The sequence below is a fragment of the Lissotriton helveticus genome, chromosome 5_1 (assembly GCF_964261635.1).
Source record: "Lissotriton helveticus chromosome 5_1, aLisHel1.1, whole genome shotgun sequence".
NCBI lineage: Eukaryota > Metazoa > Chordata > Amphibia > Caudata > Salamandridae > Lissotriton > Lissotriton helveticus.
Window position 1 is genome coordinate 1,153,113,155 of NC_136065.1, and position 15,771 is coordinate 1,153,128,925.

Sequence of the window (15,771 nt, forward strand, 5' to 3'; positions counted from 1 at the left end):
CCCACTTAGTTTGGGGCCAAGCTTACTTTGATGATAAAGGGAGGCAGGTTTAGGTGTGAGCTAAATCTGGTAGTGACAGGGTAAGCAGCCTTTGAAGCTCAGGAAGGGGCTGGGAACAGACCCCAAGCCATTCTATTCAAAGAGGAAAAACACCTCTAGACATCCAAGCCTTTTGTTCACTGTCTGGAAGCAACCAACATCTTACCACAGGGGAGCCATTCAACAGTCAGATGACACAGGACAATAGTAGAAGGGACCTTTTTTACTTAGGCAGAGAAATTACAACTTTCTAAAGTGTCATTCCTAAAATAGTAATATAAAATACCACTTGATCATTAAGTTCAATTTTAAATTACGACTACAATGAGCCTTATAAGGTGTTACAAAATTTGTATAATGTAACCTTATACTTTCCTATGGGAGAGCCAACTTTGCCACAGTGAAAAACGACTTTGGAGTTTATTCACTGCGAGGACATGTAAAATGATTAATATACCTGTCCTACTATTTATTACCATGCACCTTGCCCCAAGCACATTTTCACCCACATGCATCATTGTTCATTTTTGCGATTCTTTATTTGCGAAAAAATGCGAATCGCAAATAAAGAATCGCAAAATGAAATGCATCATAAAATTCGCATTTTTTAGCGATTCGGTAAAATTCGCAATTTTATCCGAATCGCATAAATATGCGAATTCTGTAATTGCGAATTCGCATTTTGCGAATTCGCAATTAGCGAATACGCATAATCATGCATTGCTTGAAAGACACACCCAGGAAGCCAGGAGACTAATTACAGACACCTGCAGGGCAGTTCAAACTGCAGGAGTGGCTTTTGGCAGTTGGAGCTCAGACTGCAGTTGCTGAAGGAGTGTTTTTTTGTGTGCTGCTTCAAGTAAAATGGCTACAGAAAGTTCTACAGAAGACCAGCAACCTAGGAAAAGAAAAATCAAGTTTAGTGACCAGGAGCTTGAGATTTTAATAGAAGAGGTAACTTTGAGGCATGAGCAGCTTTTTGGAAAGGATTCCCTTAAAGTTCCTGAGGCAGTGAAGAGAAGGCTTTGGTTGGCAATTCAAGGCAAAGTGAATGCTGTGGGTGTTGCCCACCGTGACATTACCAATCTTTACGCAGTCGTGCTAAAGAGAAAATTGCGACAAGGATGAAAAGTGTGAAAAAAAACTGGTGGAGGCTCCCCCATGGATAGGCCTAATACCCCTCTGGAGGACATGGTAGAGGGGACCCTTGTTACTGAAGCTGTCATTGGAGTGATAGCAATAGACACCTCAGAGCATGCTGCCACATCACAAGGTATGGTTTTTAAATAATCTTTCACTTATTTTTATGTTGGTAATATTGCACATGCCCCTTTTTTTAATCTTTCTCAATAATATTTAAATTCCATCATTATTCACAAATGGACATTTACAAACAGTGAAAATATGGTCATGTCAATGCATTGTAGCAATGCATTGTGGGAAATGTAGTTTTCTCAACTTTTTCAGAAATAGTACTGAGAACATATTGATCATATTTTTTTCAACAAATAAATAAAGAAGGCAATGTGACTTTTCAAGCATAAAGTATGTTTATTTAAAATGCAGTGTAGGGTCTGACAGTGCACTCACACATTGAAAGTGATGCAAACCAATTTAAAATATTTTTTTATTTTTTTTTAGAACATAAAAAGGAAAGTCAAGCATTTGCAGTTAAAAACACATTAAACATAGAGATGGAAATCCCAGCAGAAAGTAATTTGGTATCCTCTCCAACTGTTGGTGGTAAAAAAAAAAAAGAGTGCAGCAAATTCAAGACTCAGACATTGAAGAGGAACAAATTGCACAAATTAATGAACAGATGACTCCTCAAAATAGTGCCCCTCAAGCAGCTAAACTTAGTCGTCGCTCCAGAATCCAACAGTTTTACAGGCGAAGGTCCCATCCTGCAAACCAAAGGACAAATTCACAAGATGAAAACAATGCCAGTGTGGTTGAAAAGAAGCTGGTAAAAATTCAAAGACTCCAAGGAAAAGACATGCGGATAATGAAGGGCATTCTGTTTGGAATTAGGAAAGACATGAGTGCCATGAGTAGCAGTGTAATTGAATTTTCAAAAGTTTTTGAAAATGCACACTTGTCCACAAATATCAAACTTGAGCGCATGGCATCAGCAATTGAAACCATGTCTGAGGCAATACAGGCTCAAAACATTGCCCATTGCAATAGACACTTAAGACTAATGTCTAGTATGCACACTTACACCAGTGCTTTACATCGCTTAACCAATACTAATGGACATATTTTGAAACAAACTATGTGCATGCAGAGAGAGTTAAGTCAGTGTTGCAAACAACTCACAATGGGTTTGATGGAAAAAAAACAAGCCGATGATCTAAAGGAACATGATCTTAATATGCTGCAGTCATTGAAAGAAGACACAATTGATACTCCTGCAAAAAGTATTGCTTATGACCTAACCAAAAAAGTTGGTGAACGACGTAGCTCAAGACATCTAGACCAAAAACCTAGCACATCAAAGGGTGTTGGTAATTTAAAAAATAAAGCTTTAGGTGTGCGTGGAAGAAAGTAACTGTTATAAAAAGTAAATGCCTATGATCAGGATGATAAACCACATGTGGACTTTTTTTTGTTACACAAATCATTGACAAAATTCCTAATTAAAATCAAGTAAACATGCATTAATGTTTCCTGAGTTGCAGCAGATCTGCTTTAAAGTTTGCAAATAAAAAAAAGTTGAATTTGCACAAAAGTGTCATGGCTCTTACCTAAGTCAAAAGTAATCTTCTGTAATTTCCTCTCTTCTTCTTCTTCCTTCTGCGGCATCTGGACCATGAAGTCTTGCATGGGGTTGTTGTGGCTGATTGTCCATGTTAGGTAGAATGTCATCTGAGTCAAGTTCTAGGCCTCTCCTAGTTGCAATGTTATGCAGCATGGCACATGCAGCAACTATTTTGCAGCACACCTCTGGCCTATATTGCAGTGCACCACCAGTCTTATGTAGGATGCGAAACCTAGACTTCATGACTCCAAAAGTCCTTTCAATCACATTGCGGGTTGATATGTGGGCCTGGTTGTAATGCTGTTCTTTGCGGGTTGAGGGTGTAAGATATGGTGTGAGTATATATGACCTCACAGCATAAGCACTATCACCTATGGGGAGGGGACATAGTAGACATGTAATTAAAATATCAAGCAAGTACAAGGAACAAATTGTGATCAAAGGTATATTTAACTATATTTACCAAGCAAATAACCATCTCCAAATTCACCAGAAAGCAGACGAGCATGGATGGCACTGTGTTTAAAAATGTAGGAGTCATGGGCACTCCCACGGTAACTTGCAACTACATCTGTTATGATTGTTTTAGCATTACAAATTACTTGTATGTTTAATGAATGGTAGTGTTTTCTATTTCTGAATATATACTCATTCACAGATGGGGGACAAATAGGTACATGTGTGCCATCTACACAACCTATTACATGAGGAAAATTAGCAAGGTTGTAGAAGTCTAACTTAGTTTCCAACAGATCTTGCTGTGTGTTTGGAAAAAAAATATGATGCCTTATCCTCAGCAGCATTGCATTGAGGAAATCATTAAAAAATCTAGATAGAGCACTCTGTGAAACACCCCCAGCAACAGCAATGACTCCCTGAAAGGACCCAGAGGCTAGAAGGTGAAGACAACATAGCACCTGCACATGGGTAGGTATGGCCAGGGTCCTACGTGTTTGCCTACGCAAAATTGGGTCAAGTTCTGCAATTAGGTCTAAAATGGAGTCTGCGTCTGTACTTGTCATAAATTTCAGCCTGTGTCTGTCCAAATAAAGTTATGCGCAATCTGAAAATTCTTTCATTCAGCATCCTTCTCCTCCTTCCTGCTGCTCTCAACCTCAACCTCCGTGCCAGAACAATGATTTCTGCCATCCTCAAAGAGATCTAGGACTACTGAGGGACTCCTTAAATACACTGATAATTAGTTTCACATGTGTCTTAAAAAAAAAAATTACCACCTGCTCTCAGTACTTCTAAAAATAAGAATTGCTAATAGCGATTTTTATGCAATTCGCAAATAGCGATTTTTGATGCATACACTTTTTAGAGAATTTTTAGCGATTCCTTACTATTGCGAATATTTAAGAAATCGCACACCGAATAGCGAATTCTTAAATAGCGAAAAAGTGAATTTTGCATGATGCATCCCAAATTTAAGAATTGCATTCGCAAACAGCCAAAAAATGCGATTCGCACCGTTTGCGAATGCAATTCTGCTTGATGCATGTGGGTGTTAGGGCCTACAACAAGGGAGGCTTAAAAGTAAAGTACATCGGCCAAATAGGAATATATCAATGGTGCCATGTTAATGAAGAGCACAAGCAGCTTACCACTGGTTATCATGATTAAAATGTGCAGAGTCCTATGGCCAACAAAGACGGGTTCAGTAAAAGAAGGCTAAAATCTGGGGTGACCTTGCAGAAAGGGCACATTTCCAACAAACATTTTGATAGTGCAATAATTGTTATTTCAAACATTCATAATGTTTCAAGTTGTTTAATATTTGGAGTAGGGCTTCAGAAATCATGATACATGTAATTTAAAAAGCTATCTTATATGGAAACATAAATAGAAGAACGTGCATTAAGGGTCATATATTGATTGTCAAGTTTGATAACATTCAAACAGCTGAAAAGAGTATTTAAGCTGCATTTAGACAAATGTGAAGCAGTAAGGAATCTTTGTTTCCAGGGAGCAAAGAGCTGAAAGGCTGCACAGATGAGATTTGTAAACACATTTTGCTTTTGGAAGGTCAGAGGCATGCACATTCAATTGCCACATGGGCCCTATCAGCTTGTCTATGGACACCATAGCTGCTGATCAATGAGTGAGAGACAACAGCTTTCTTCATATGGAACAGTAACTCTCTTGCTTTGCTAATGTATGCGAGTGAAAGGAAATGCCACCTAATAAACTCACACCAGCTTATTTTAGTGCTGAGGACAGCCAAATAAAAGACAATGAGGAATAGTTGAATAACAGATGCAGGGATTGTCAAACAATTATTATAATGCTGCATTTTTCCTAATATTCTGTTTACTATCTGTAATTATTTCAGATGCTTTTTTGCTTTATAGTAACAAATATATGTGTTTGCACTCGGATAGGATTTCTATTTTAATAAAGAGTATATTCTTAGTGTGTATTCTTGAGTGTGTCTATTCATTGTGAAAGGAGGTTTGGAACATACTAATGACAAATACTCCTTTGAGTTTCATTGGATTGATCTTTGCCCAATATACACCTTCCTCTTGTATTTTGCAGGGGTATGTGAGTTACAGTCCACCGGGTTCTCTGTCACATGTTAGTATGTTGACTAAGTGTGTGCTGCCAGAGGGTCTACAAATCCCAAAGCTTGTGACTTATTCTGAGCAATTAAAAAAATGTGTAGTATTCTTCCATGTTGTTTTATTCCCTTTGTTACTCTGTCCTAGCTGTTCAGCCTGTGTGAGTGTTCTGAGTGGAATGTTTAGTGTGTGGACTATGCATGGAATGCTTGGGTGACTGGATGAGGAGTGAGAGTTGGTGAATGGGGCTGAGCAGCTAGCAGGCTGCTCCTGGTGGGGCTGTGATTTACCACCTACAGGACTTATATACCTGTTATGAGTACTTGATGTAGACTATTACTACCTGTTAACCAACCTGTGAATAAACCTACTTGGTTTACATCATACCAGCGTGGCGTGATTACTATACCCTTGTTTAAGAAATAGAACAACCTTTGGTTTAGACCACTGGCCCCTGATGCTGCAAGTTTAATAACATAAACATGGGTTGTGATAGCATTCAAAGGAACGTTTACTGGTGTGTGCATGCCGTAAAGCTGCTATTGGTAAGGCCAGATCGCAGTTTGCATGATATGATAACCCCTCATCTATTCAGTTTGCAATTATTTAGCAGTAAATACTAATCAATATTCAATGAGGTAATTTCCTTGAATCTAAACAATTTTCTCTAAGTTACTCAACGTTTCACACCAATTAGAGCCTCTGAAGCACTTTGATGCTAGTTTGAGAGTTTAATTGTTTAACTCATAATGTTTGTCTCTCCCCCTTTATCACCCTAACCATCTCCTGCGTCAACTAACCCCAAGCCATCTTCCTCAAGCGCACTGACCCTTATGGAATGTGGTAACTCATTACACAGAACCAAAATGAATTAATAAATAAACTTCATTCATGGTATTTGGCAGTATCTGTAAATTTATGTTGTTTAACCAATAGAGTAACATTTTAAATATTTTCTCGATGAAGAACACTCATAGACCTTTTTATAAGCATACAGTTAACTCCCACTTGAAAAATATCTGTACAAGTATTCTCAATGCGTTATTTACAAAAGAAATCTACTCCCCAAAAAAATGTGTGTTCAAGTAAAATCCTTCAGCGAATGTACACAACTGATACACACAAAATGCAGAGGGCCTCTAAAAAACAGACCCCCAGATTCATCAAAGTCCTGTTTTGCGAGTCCTTAATAGCGATTAATAAGGAATCGCTATTAAAGACTCGCAAAATGGGATTCATGTAGAAATCGCAATAATTATAGCGATTTCTACTGCCTCCTTATTTGCGATTCGCTAATTGCGAATCGCAAATAAGGAATGGCTTTCCCATTCATTCCTATGGGCCTAAAGGCCCATAGGAATGAATGGGGAGTCCTTCCTTATTTGCAATTAGCAATTAGCGAATCGCAAATAAGGAAGCGATTTCAAGGGTGCCAGGGTGTCCAAAGGACACCCTGTAGCACCCCTGAAATGCTCATGTACACTGCTGTTGCGCACACACATGTCCAAAGGACATGTGTGTGTCTAACATACAACTTAGAAAAATGCACTAAAGTGCATTTTTCTAAGTTTTCGCTATTAACACGAAGTCAGACTTTGCGGTAAATAGCAGCCCCAGATTGCGATTTCGCAATTTTTACAGGGTTCATGAATTGCATTTAAGGAATCTCTAATTGAGATTCCTTAAATGCAATTATTCGCAAATTTGCGATTTCTACAAATGCGATTTTTGCATTTGGGATGATGAATCCCAAATGCAAAAATAGCGCTCGCAAAGGGCCAGATTCTCAGAATCTGGCCCTTTGCGAGCCGTTTTCGGCTTGATGAACCTGGCCCATAGTGTTTTTTCCTCAGGAGTGAACAGTGAATTGCTAAGGGAAATGCAATTCGATACGCTGTTGTGCCTTAGTAGGCATTCACATTAATATAGTTTCCATACTTTCTGCACATCTATCTTAATCTATGTGTGTTTGTTTGTGTGCAAGGGCTTAATTTACAAATGCGTTGAGCGGATTTGTTTCTGGATACTTGAAACTGTCATAAACTTCAAGCATGTATCAGTGTCCAAGTTGGATATCATACTATGCAGGTTTTTCAAAAAAATCTGACTTTTCACCTCTGCCCTCTACTACAAAACATGTAAATAGATTACATGTTTCCTAGATTTCTTTTAGTAATGATTTTAGGGAATATATAATCTAAAAACAGTGTTGTGAAAGTAAACTGGTTTAATTTCTTTCGGTTAGGTACTTGGGAGGATAACTACTTCACTTCAATACTCTTTAGAAAAAAAAAAATGAAAGCCATTGCAGCTTGGAGGTGTGGCACTTATGCAGAACTATACTGTGCATGATGGCATTTATGAGGTGGACTGTGAGGCACATTGTCAAGCACCACTGCACATACACAGACACAGACCCACCCCACCCCCACAATTGCATGCTTGCTAGCGCTATACAAAGCAATGTGCAGATGGAGGCACGCGAGCACGCCCACCGAGGCAGGGCAGACATGGGGTTGGAGACCCTGAAATTCTAAACAGTTTGATGTGAACGTAGGAGTTACAAGTTAGGGGTACGGCGCCAGCTACGAAAATGTACATATCTCCATGTTGCTAAAAAGTTAAGTATAAAAAGTTTCAGATAATTTGTTTTTCTTGCTTTTTGAAGCTGCAAATACTGATAGCAGTTATTTTTGCTGTATGACATATTTCACACCAGACGTGTAATGTCCCATTAAGAGAAGAATGCACCTCAAGTATATGCTTTGAAAGCCACCCACAGGCTCGGGCTTGTTCTCACTTCCAGGGACTCTTTAGCACCTCCTTAATAATAACAGGCTTTCTAGGCAAGTGTTGATTTCTGAAAGGCATCTTATTCGAAGCATTGTCTGGCTGTGGAGAGGCGCGAGCACGTCCTATAGCATCAATCTGCACCTATTGCATCCAGATTGTAAATTATCACTTTTATAAATCACATTAACATATATCATTCAGGTTCTTCCTAGTTATATGTGGAAAGAAAGAGGGTAGACAAATTCATATAATCTTGACACGTGCAGAAAAGCAATTACAGTCCAAATGTGACAGGTTTCAGGCAACGTTCGTTCTGAAAGACTATTATGGCATCCACGGTCCTGAATGAGAATGCTACTGCTGTCATCAACTCCATTCGCCGCCCGCTGAGATCTCATGTTTTTTATTTTTTAAGTTTGAAAAACTTTATTGAGTAAATAAAGACAATGTAAAACATCAGTACAACTGCAAAAAGATAAAATACAGTAGCAGGAGAAACAAAAGTAAACCTTGCATGTATATAAAAAAAAAAGATCCTCAGAGAGGTAAAGAATATACCAAGGGAAAATGCTTTTATAACTTTTAGAATTTTGGGGAGGGAAAAGAAAGAAAAGAAGGAAAAGAGAGAGAGGGAAAGGAGGAGAGGGGGGGAAGAAACATCAATAACAGGGCAATAATAAAGCTAATACATAATATAATTATATTAATAGCACGTAAAAAAAAAGGAAACATCATATAGCAAACAAATGAATATGAAGCTAAATGGCACATCTGGATAGATAATCTGTTAAAGGGGACCATAATAAATCACGTTTAATCAGAAGGGAGGTAGAAGAGGCACATGCACGATCTAATCTATGGTGATGACAAATTAAATTCCACCATGCAGCATATTCGACATTCTTGGTATCTTTCCAATTGGTAGTAATGATTTGAAAAGCAATAGCAATACATAGGTCAATGAATTTGCGAGTAAAAGGTGGAACATCCCAGACTGGAGCCAAACCACCCAGAAAAACCAAAGAAATATCAAAGGGTATATTTTTAGATAAGATTTTGTTCAGGGAAGACCAAATTCGTGACCATAACAGTTGTACCTTAGGGCATAAAAAAAACATATGTTTAAAATCACTTGTAATACAGGAGCAGGACCAACAGTTTTTGGAATTGAGTAGTTTAAATTTAAAAAGATCACAAGGAGTGTAAAACAATCTATTGTAAAAGTAGTATAGGGTCTGCGTGGTACTAGCAGAGCGGGAAGTTGAATGAAGTTTAGACCAAATTGAATCCCAGGTGGACACGAGGAAGGTTTGGCCAAGGTCAGATTCCCAAGAAAGTTCAAGTTTCGTTTTGGGCCTCACTAAAGGTGAAGGAGAAAGTAATTTATAAATGTCTGAGGCTTTGAAGGGAATGTGAAAATTAGGAGGAGGGGATAAGAGAGGAGGAGTGCAGGAAGTGGGTGCATCCTGTATGATAGTGGAGTGTAGAGAAGGAATAAGTGTAAGAAACTGTGAAGAGAATTTATTGGAGATACCAAAAGAATCACAAAGTACCTGAAAAGGCGTTAGAGAATTTTTTTTTATTTTTTTTTATAGAGGCTTTTGTAGCGCGCTCTGTTACTAAACCAATAGTATCCTGGCGCGAGAGAAAGGGAAAACAGATCAGAGTAAATCCAGAGTAGAGAAACAGCCATTAAGCAGTGACGTTAAAGAGATGGGTTTTTAGGCCCTTCCTAAACACCATGATGGATGGAGATGTTCTCAACTGGAGAGGAAGGGTATTCCAAGCTCTTGCCGCTCTGACAGAGATGGATTGGCCACCAAGCCTGCTGTATTTAAACTTTGGTACATTCATTTGGTGAAGATTAGCTGACCTGAGAGGGCGATTAGGAACGTAAAGGGAAAATCTTCTCCCTAGATAAACTGGGCCAGTTTGATGGACTGCTCGATATGCCAGAACAAGGATTTTAAATAAAATCCTTTGAGCAACTGGCAACCAGTGAAGAGTTCTAAGAGGTTGACGAACACTAGAGCTTCTGGGTATATTAAACAGCAGCCGGACCGCAGCGTTTTGAATGACTTGGAGGCGATGAATCAGATAGGCCGGAAGTCCGCAAAAGAGGCCATTCGCATAATCCAATCTGGATAATATAAGAGCGCGAATGACCGTCTCCTTGGCCTCTCTCGGGAGCAAAGGAAGAAATCTGCGTAATGTTTTAAGTGTGGAAAAGCAAATCCCAGTAAGTTTTTTTAGATGATCCTCATATCTGAGGTTATTATTAAACCAGACTCCTAAGTTTTTTGCAGGTCCACCGATGGATTTTGGGCATGGCAAATCGGTGGGCCAGAGAGAGTCGCTAAAGTTATCAGGAAAAGAGCCATACAGCAGGATTTCAGATTTGCTCTCATTACATTTAAGTTGGGCACGGGCTAGCCAACGAAAAACCGATGATAGACAAAATTGAGCTCTCGACGTGTCCAAGTTGTTTTTTGACCATGTGAACAGAAGTTGTGTGTCATCGGCGTAGGCCATAATTTTTGCTCCCAGCTGTTCTGCAAGATAAATGAGAGGGGTCATATATATATTAAAAAGCAGGGGGCTAAGGGTGGAGCCCTGTGGAACACCAGTTGTAAGTTTTTTGGGAGAGGAGGCAAAGGGCGGCATCCACACTTGCTGAGATCTATTATCCAAAAAAGATGTCAGCCAGTCAAGAGCGGCGCCAGTTATGCCTATGGCCGCTAATCTAGTAAGTAAGAGGGAGTGAGGAACCGTATCGAAGGCGGCAGAGAGGTCCAATAAAATCAGAGCCGCTCTGCCACCTCCGTCCAGACATTCCCGGATAGCCTCAGAAACTTCAACTAAAGCCGTCTCTGTGCTGAAGGCTGCTCTAAAGCCTGATTGCGCTGGGTGAAGAGCCTGAGAGCTTTCAACAAATTTGTCCAGCTGTGTAAAAGCAACCTTTTCGCATATCTTTGCCAGGGCCGGCAACAATGATATGGGCCGGAAGTTAGCGGGGACCGTAGGGTCTAAGCCATTTTGTTTTAAAAAGTGGTAGCAGTTTGGCCTGCTTCCAACATGCCGGAACAGTGGCAGTGGAGAGAGAGAGGTTGATAATGTGTGTCACCTCATGTCCGACTGTATTAGCCAGGCCTGCAAGAACTCTGGCAGGGCAAGGGTCAGAGGGGGATCCTGATTGTAGAGTAGCAAGAATTTTAACAACGTCTGTTTTATCAACTGGAGTAAAATGGGCAAACTGATCCGTAGGGACAGGCATAGTAGGGGATGGGATAATCATTGAGGGTGAAAAATTATTACATACAGTGAGTAGATCGTCTTGAATTTTGGCGATTTTGTCCACGAAGAACACAGAGAGTTCTTCACACCATTTGACCGAAGAGGTTAGAAGGGGTTGAGCAGCACATGGTGAAACAAAGCTTTTGACAATAGCAAAGATTTCCCTGCTATTGTTGTTAGCCTTGGTTATTCGCCCATCGTAGTATAGACTTTTTGCCGATTTAATCGCTGCGTAGTACCTCTTTTGTGCCGTCCTCAGTTCTTTCTTAGCCTCAGGGAGATAGGCTTGTCTCCAACGTCTTTCAAGTTTTTTGCAGCCTGATTTAAGATCGCGGAGAGTGTTAGAAAACCAAGGTTTAGAAGGGGTAGAGCGCACTCTACAAACACGGCCTGTTTTAATTGAGGCAGCAGCTCCACATTCAATCCATGAGTTGAAAGAACTAACGGCTGACTCAATTTCAGAGGGGAGAGTAAGGCGAGAGTTATCTAGTTGATCACATAAAATGTCTTTATTAATTTTCTGTGTATGAGCAGCTGAATGATTGGTCTCAGCGGGGCGGGATAAGGGCCAGGTGAACCGAATCAGCATATGGTCAGACCAGGTCACTATTTCAGGGTGAGTCATATTTATATCAAAATTAGTGCATACTAGGTCAAGAACATGTCCCCCAGAATGAGTAGGAGCCTTAACCCACTGTTTTAGCTGGGCCATAGCAAAAGCATCATTTAACCGAACAGTATCAGTATTCTTATTAAGAAGAAGATGACTATAAGTAGGGATGCCTTTATCAATCCATTCCTTCCAAAAAAGGGCACGGTTACGAAATTTAAGAGATTTATTGTACCACAATGGGGTATTCAAATGAAGAGTAGAGGACGAGGAAAAGGAGCGAAAAAGAGCAAGAACAAGGGCTTTCGAATGTTTGAAAAGAGGCGAAGAAAATCTTGAAGGTGGCTGAGTAAGGTTAGAAGCGGTGAGAAGAGAGAAAGGGGAAATTTGTGCAGATTCTAAAGAGCTCCAGGACGTAGTAAGCGGCGAAGGAGAGTCAGATAAAAAAGACCAGATTTGCTTGAGGGAAAAAGCAGAATGAAAGCGTGAAATGTTTGGAAAATTGACACCACCGAGATGTTTAGGCTGTTGAAGACGGGATAAAGCAACTCTGGCTTTACGATTGTTCCATAAAAATTTTGAGAAGAGACTGTTGATGGACTTAAAGAAGAAATGAGGAAGGGGAATAGGAAGCATAGAGAGATAGAAATTCACAATGGGGAGGAGCATCATTTTAATAGTAGAGAGACGACCCCACCAAGAGAGAAAAAGAGGAGACCAACGATCAATAAGTGAAGAGAGTTTTTTAAGAATATCAGAATGATTGATTCTAACAGTCTCTCTAGTGGAGTTAGCATAAAGAACACCAAGACACTTGATATGGCTAGAGGTCCATTGGAAACCAGAGCCATGAAACATATGTGGGAGACAGAATTTATTGAGAGGGAGAACTTCTGTTTTGTCGATGTTCAATTTATAACCAGAAACAGAGGAATAGTCGTGTAGCAAAGAAAAAAAAGCGGGAAGGGAGACCGAAGGGTTAGAAATGTAAAGCAAAATGTCATCCGCATAGGCGGTGAACTTAATTTCCACATCCTTAAAAATGAAACCAGAATAAGAAGAGGATTGACGAATCTTCACGAGGAAGGGTTCCAACGCCAAAATGAAAAGAAGAGGGGAAAGAGGACAACCCTGTCTAGTACCTCTATAAAGGGGAAAATATTTGGACTGCATACCATTGATCCAGATAGAGGTAGATGGAGCGGAATAGAGGAGTTGGATATATTTAAGGAAAGTGGGGCTAAAGCCATGCCAACGCAAAACACCAAACATGAAGTCCCAATTAACCCGATCAAAAGCCTTCTCAGCATCAAGAGTAATTGCAGCAAGTGGAGTATTCATTTTAGCAGAGAGGTGAATAATGTTGAGAAAAGTTCTAGAATTATCGGTGATGGACCTACCTTTAACAAAACCGGATTGGTGGATATTAACCAGATCAGGAATAATGGAATTTATGCGAAGAGCCAAGAGTTTCGCAAAGATCTTACAATCAGTATTGATTAACGAAATAGGCCGGTAATTCTTGCAAAGGGAGGGATCTTTATCTTTTTTGGGTAAAAGGACAAGCATAGCCTGTGTGAAAGAACCTTTGGACTCACCGGTGATGAAAAAGTGATTGAGCAACTGGAGTAAATAGGGAAGTAAAACAGATTTGAAATGAAAAAAAAAACGAACTGTAAAACCATCGGGACCAGGAGTTTTATCTTTGGGTAAGAGGGAGAGGGCAGCAAGAATTTCCTTTTCTGAAAGTGGAGCGTCAAGAGAGGAAAAGTCAATCAGCGGAGTGGAGGGTTTGGGAATTGACTGAAAAAAAGCATCTAATTGATCAGTAGAGGGAGTGGATTCAGGGGTGTAAAGAGATGAATAAAATTGTACAAAACAATCAAGGATTTTAGCATCAGAGGAATGAATAGAACCTTGCGGGTCTTTGATGGAAACTATTTTAGATTTTTGTTTTTTAATTTTAAGATAATTCGCAAGAGCTCTACCGGCTTTATTACGACGACCATAAATTTTTGCATTAAATTTGAGAAGTTGATTAGAAGCAGAGTCCCAGGTGTGTTTATTAAACTGCATTTTAGCGGAAATGAGAGAAGATAAAGAATCGGGGGAATTGGAGGTATAATAGAGATGTTCAAGCTCTTTAATGCGTGTAAGAAAGGAAGAAGCTTGGGAAAGTGCGTTCTTCTTTTTGCGTGACACATAGTCGATAATGCAGCCACGAGCAGTGGCTTTAAAAGCATCCCAAAGGAAGTGAAAATCAGAGGAAGTGTGAGAATTATTAGTAAAGAACTCATCCATAAATTGAGTGAAATGTGTTGTAAAGGCAGGATCCAGTAAGAGGGAATTATTGAAACGCCATCGGGAAGACTGAGGTGTAGGGGAAGGGTAGTCCATATCCAGAATAACGGGGGCATGGTCAGAAATGAGGATGGAGCCTATTTCGGAATTAGTCATGAATTGGAAAGCGTGGTGTGTTACAAAGATATAATCAATACGGGAAAGGGAAGTATGCACAGGAGAAAAAAAAGAAAATTCCAAGGAATCAGGATGAGAGATTCTCCAAGAATCTATGAGACCTCTGGAGGAGATAGATTTATGGAAGGATTTCTGCATTTTATTAGGAACATAACGCGTTTGTGATTTACGATCCAAAAATGGGTCCATCAATTGATTGCAATCTCCCCCAACAATCATGTCCTCACTAGCATTGGAGGAAAGGAGGGAGGAGAAATCGTGCCAAAAGGAGGGATCAATACCATTCGGACCATAAACATTACAGAGGGAGAGATGAACATTATTTACAGTACAGTCTAAGAACAACCATCTACCATCAGCATCAACAAGTTCTTTATGTATTTGAACAGATAAAGTCTTATGAAAGAGTATAACCACACCATTTTTATGATTAACAGCAGGAGAACAGAAAACTTCGCCAACCCATTGTCGACGTAACAGTGACAAATCTAGTGTAGAGAGATGTGTCTCCTGAAGAAAGGCAATGTGACATTGCAACCGGGCAAGGTGGGATAAAACACGCTGTTTCTTAATAGGGTTCCGAAGACCCTTAACATTCCAAGAAATGAGTCGGAAACCTTTCATGAGGAGAGAGTAAAAGAGAAATAGGGAAAGGAAACAAGACAAGTAAAAGAAGAAAATAGGCAAAGGAAAAATTGGAAGAAGTGAGTAGCAGACAAAGTAGGAAGGAAGACTAAATAGGTAAGAGAGCAAGCAAAACGGAAATAGGAAGACCAAGGAAAACAAAGCAGGAGTATCAGAGAAACGTGCAAAACGAGGAAATAAATACAAACGAGAAAAAGAGTGGAGAATTTAATGCCATAGTGCCAGAGTGAAAAGAGGGAAGAAGACAAGAATAAACCTAAAAGAGAAAGAATAGGCCAAAATGAAGAGCAGTGGAAACAAGAAAAGAAGAGAACAAGGGAAGGAGAGATAGAGGGAAGAGGGAAAGAAGAGAGGGAAAAAGAATGGAGGAAAAGGGAGGAGAAACCTCCTGAGAAAAAAGATAGGAAAGAGAGGATGGCCAAAAGTCGGAGAACTTTAGCCATAGATTGTGCACAACAAGAACAGAACGAACAATAGAGTGAGAGCGGGAGCAGCAAAGAGAGACAGCCGCATGAAATAAGTATAATGTGGGAATCTGGACTCAAAGAAAAGCTAGAAGTAAGAGAATAACAGAAAATAGGGAGAGA